Raw genomic sequence first — 5,459 nt, 5'->3', positions numbered from 1 at the left:
TACACTTGTAATGCGGCCAGGACAACCCGGCGTCCGAGAAGAGCACCTTTGTGAACCACCTGCGCATCCGTCCACCCTGAGCTAGTCCGTGACAAATGGCGCCCAACGTGCTGCTTTTTCTCGGTTCTGTGTACAGTGCTTTTAAATTTTGAGTGTTGGCAAAAATTTTCTGCATCCTACTTTTAAAATCTATTGCGAACTTTCTAAAACCCTTGCATTGTATTTGTTTTTCATCTTGTGGTTTTGTTCACCACTCTTTATACCTAATTTTATTGCTGTGGCTGGTTCCCCTCTTTTCATTGTATTTTAAATTGCAATTTACTTTTAAACTCTTTCTATGCCCATAATATTTTTGTGTGCTTTACTACTTCAAATGTTTTTTTTTGCACTTTGTAATAAATTGCAAATATTGTAAATGTTCTATATTGTGGCTTTTGTGAAATTGTGTGGTGAATTAGTGTCTTCTGGTGTTGTGCCCTCGCAGTGCTGCAGGGTGAAGAGTTCCAAGTGAATTTTCAGTGAAGTGATTTTGCTGATCTCCAAAGATAGTGACTTTATTTTTACAAACTTTGAATTTTGAATTCGAGCATTTGCAAGATGGCTCGTGTTCCAGTTCCGATTGATTTCGGATCGTTCAGTACTGAGGAAGTGGAGTACGAGTTGGATATTCGTGGCCTGCGGCATTACGTCCTAAGCCCGACCGACAAGTGCAAACTTTTATCTGAACAGTGGGGTACCCAGGTGGTTATCGCTAGACTGGAAGAATTTACTGTTGCCAATGAGATTGCCGCACTGAGGCAGAAGACTGCAGAATTGGAAGTGTTGGTTTTGGAGAACGCCCCTATCCGTCGATTTTCTCGACGTCTCAATGGTCTCCTTGCTCATTGTGTCCATCGTACTCGTCGCTCCATGTTCAGAGGCGAGTTAGAAGAGTTCAAGAAGGTGGCGAAGCGGCTGAATAGAATTCAAGAAGCCTGCATGCAGGCCTATCCTCAGTTCAACTTCCCTGCATTGACAATCGTGGAGGACGACTTGGAGTCACGGTTGGCGGAGCTATCTTTGCACTCCAAGACTTCACACGCCACTGGTGGAGGTCGGGAGTCATCTCGAACCTCTAGCAAGAGTAAGAAGAAAAGGAAGAAACACAAGAAGAAGAGTTCGAGGCGGCGTTCCCCCAGTTCGTCTTCTGAGAGTTCTTCAAGCTCTTCATCGAGTTCTGCTTCTGACCGCTCTGCCACTCGTTCTCGCAACAGCAAAATTCGAGAAGTTGCTCGCTTGCCCTACCACTACAACGGGAAAAAGGAAGAAGATTTGCATGAATTCATGTCTAAGTTGGACAACGCTGCAGAGATGTATGGCTACAGCGGGAAGGACCTCCTCGGTGGGATGGGGGCCTTGCTGCAAGGGAGTGCCCTTACGTGGTTCTCGGCGAGGAAGCATGAATTCTCCAGTTGGGCTCAATTCAAGAAGGAAATCAAGGAAGCATTCAACCCTGCTGGCAATGATGCTGAAACCTGGGAGAGAATAGATAACCTTCGGCAAACCTCTGATGAAACCTACGCCGTGTATGAAGCTCGGGCCGAAGAATTGTTTCTCCGACTTAGTGAGCCTCCTACTGACAAGGACAAGTTGCGGAAGTTACTAGACGGCCTGCATTTCTACTACCGCAGCAAAATCAAGAGTGCCAACATGACGTCATTGAGTGTGTTGCGAAAAGAATGCAGAGATCTCGAGGCTGACAAGATGCACCTGATGAGATTGGAAAAGAGGGAGCTAAAGAAAAAAGAAAAGGAAAAAAAGAAAGAAAAAAACAAAAGGACTCCTGACTCTTTCCCCTCTGTGTTCGCTGCTAAGGAAAGCTCATCTTCCGCTAGTTCCACTAGTTCTGATGAAATTGAGACTGCCCCGGCTAGTACTCCCACTCCAAAGAAGCCCAAGGGACGCGTCCAGAAGTATTGTTATAAGTGTGGTAGAAACGACCACTATGGCCTCGAGTGTGCTTGCGCTGTGTTCTGTACCAAGTGTGGTATGCCTGGATTTTTGGCCATTAATTGCCCAAATTGTGGCCGTGCTGAAGATGCTGGACGGTGGCCTTCCCCATCGGGAAACCAAGCTGGAGCCTGGATGGGGCCAAGCCAGAGCTCTCTGCCGACAGCGGCCCCGTTTTGGACTCGGTTTCCTCCCCCACCTCTCCCTTCGTGGAACAATCAAGGGAATCCTGCTCATCAAGGTCCTCGGCACCCAGGTCCTCAAGGAAGAAAATGAAGAAGCAGACATTACGACTGAAGCTTGGGAAGGATCGGCGTGGTTATTTACCTGTGTCTGTACTGGGAGTTCCTGCTGTTGGTCTTCTAGACAGCGGGTCTACCAGAACACTTGTTGGGAGAAAAGGAATGCAGCTTTTGGTGTCTGCGGGCCTTTGTGCTCACAGCCCTGTAAAGTTCAAGTTTATTAAAGTAGCCGATAAAGGCATTGCAAGAATTGAGAGTGAATTTTCTGTTCCGTTTCTGGTGGCTGGCAAGACAAGATTTGTTGATGTTCTCTATGTCCCTCAACTGTCTGCTGATTTATTGCTTGGTCTGGATTTCTGGCGAAGATACAACCTGCGTCCTGACTTTATCTCTAACACCTGTGAAGTGGGAAGTGTGGAGGTGTTCTCTACAGTTGCTGTTGATCAAGAAGAACAAGAAGATAATGCCCTCAGTCCCAGTCAACGTGTCGAACTTAACTGCATTCTTGAAGAATTTAGGCCTCTCTTAGACACAGAGAAACTTGGTTGTCTGCGCGGTGTGGAACATCACATAGATACAGGTGTCGCTCCCCCGTGTAAACAAAAGTACAGCAGTTTGAATCCTAAATTACTTGCCGAAGCCCACCGCGGTCTTGATGAAAGACTTGCCAACGGAACTGTAGAGCCTTCGGAGTCTCCCTACTCTTCTCCTTTACTTCTGCTACCAAAGAAGGACCAAGGATGGAGGTGGGTGGTCGACTTCCGTGAGTTGAACAAGAGTATTAACAGGCCCAGCGCCCATCCACTTCCTCACATCAATCCAATGCTTTGGAATGTGCGGGGAGGTACGATTTTCTCAAGCATTGATGTCAAGGATGCTTATCTGCAGATACCGTTAGACAAGGAGTCTCGTGCGAAGACTGCTTTCACTGTTCCTGGGCGTGGACTTTTTCACTACACTCGTCTCCCTGCTGGGTTGAAGGACGCTGCTGCGCGCTGGCAATCAGAGATTGAGAAGGTTCTTGGTCATGAGCCTAATGTGCTTGTGTATATGGACGATATCCTCATATGGTCCCCTAACCTGGATTGGGAACACCATAAGAGGCTTATAAGAAGAGTTTTGCAGAAGTTAGCCGATGCTGGACTTACCATCAAGATGAGTAAATGCAAGTTTGGGCGTAAACAAACCCTGTACCTAGGACATGTCATCGACGAGTTCGGCATTCGCCCTGATCCCGCCAAGATTTCTGCCGTAGTAAACTTCCCTACTCCTAGAAGACAGAAGAATGTTCGTCAATTTCTTGGATTGGCGGGTTGGGTGCGCAAGTTCATCAATGGTTTCAGTGTTGCTGCCAAACCTCTCACCGACCTGCTCAAGAAAGGTCAACCTTTTCATTGGTCCAGACAAGCTCATGAGGCTTTCACCTTCTTGAAGGAAAAGCTTGTTTCTTCTCCCATTCTTCGTGCCCCTGACTTTTCAAAAACTTTCAAGATTTATACTGATGGCTCTGCTCTTGGAACTGGTGGAATTTTGTGTCAAGATTTCGACGACGGTGAGCACGCCGTCGCCTATACGAGTCGCTCCCTCAAAGGAAGAGAGCCCAAGTATTCTGCCACGGAGTTGGAGTGTTTAGCTGTCCTTCATGCTCTTGCTGCTTTTAGGCCTTATGTTGAAGGGTATCGGTTTGATCTGTATACTGATCATAGTAGTCTGTTGTGGTTGTCAAAGTTGAAGAATCCTTCCGGTCGGCTTGCCCGCTGGGCCGTACAGATTCAGCAGTACGATATGAACATCATCCATCGGAAGGGTGCAACCATGCAAGCGCCAGATGCACTTAGCAGAAATCCTGAGAAGATAGAAGAAGTTCTTGATGTGGATCTTGTCGAACTTCCCTCACCTGTTGTTGATCCTTGGTATACTGAACTTGTTGAAAAGGTTCAAGCTTCGCCCGAACTTTACGAGAGTTTCACTCTTCGTAATGGTATTTTGTACAAGCTCATCAGAGTCGGTGCTGGTTTGCCAATGAAGTGGGTGCAAGCTGTCCCTCAAGAATGCAGGAAGGATCTTTTAGAGCAGTGTCATGATGTCCCTACAAGTGGCCATGTTGGTGCTTTCCGCACGTTCAGCAAGGTCAGACTTCGTGGCTACTGGCCTAAAATGCAGAAGGAAGTTATCGATTATGTGAGAAGATGTGCTGTCTGTCAAGAAGTCAAGGTCTCCCGGGATCCTCCTGCTGGTTTCATGAATTCAAAAGAAAAGATTTCTGAACCCTTTGAAGTGCTTTCTACTGATCTTGTTGGTCCCTTGCCTCGGTCTAGTTTGGGTAACACCTTCGTATCAGTGTCTACTGATTACTTTTCAAAGTACTGTTTCTTGAAGCCCCTTCGTGCTGCCACTTCCAAGCCCATTGTTCGACATCTTAAAGAAGATATTTTTCTTGTTCATGGTGCCCCTCGCCTGCTCGTTTCAGACAATGGACAGCAGTACCGTGGGGAAGAAATGGCTAAGTTGTGTGCAGAGTTCAAGGTGCAGCAGAGATTCAACTTGCCTTATAATCCTCGGAGTAACCCCACAGAGCGTACAAACCAAACCTTAGGAGCCATGCTGCGTGCGTATAGTAAAGACAACCAGAAGAAATGGGATGAACACCTGCCCGAGCTCCAGCATGCCCTACGGTCTTCTGTTAGTACCGTCACTGGATTTTCTCCAAATTTTCTTGTCTTTGGAAAGGAAGTTCCTGTGGATGGACGGCTTCGGCTCTTCAATCCTCAAGAAAATCTAGAAAATGAAGATCCTATAGAATACTCCAAGACCTTTCAGCGACTAGAAGTCATCAAGGCTGATGTTCAGCATCGTTTAAACAACGCCCAAAGCAAGAATGCTGCAAGGTACAACTTGAGACGAAGACCCGATCCATACAAGCCTGGTGATGTGGTAAAGGTGAAGAACTTTGTGAAGTCTGACAAGGCAAAGGGATTTTCCAAGAAGTTAGACAAGAAGTACAAGGCTCCATTTACAATTGTAAGAAGAGAAGGGGATGTATCGTACTTGTTGAAGACAAGTGATGGCACAGAATTTGGACCTGTACACGCTGATCAGCTCCAACCTTACCATCAGTGAGAAAAAAATTCTTCCTGCAAGCAGAAATCATTTTTTTTTGTGAAGAAAGAGTTGGCTGTCACGGGTGCAGCGGCCCCGTGTGCTTTTCCGCCTGTGCGATAGGCAACC

Source organism: Frankliniella occidentalis, unplaced genomic scaffold (genome assembly GCF_000697945.3).
Source record: "Frankliniella occidentalis isolate FOCC.00 unplaced genomic scaffold, Focc_3.1 Scaffold107, whole genome shotgun sequence".
Lineage (NCBI taxonomy): Eukaryota > Metazoa > Arthropoda > Insecta > Thysanoptera > Thripidae > Frankliniella > Frankliniella occidentalis.
Note: the sequence above shows the minus strand (reverse complement) of the source record.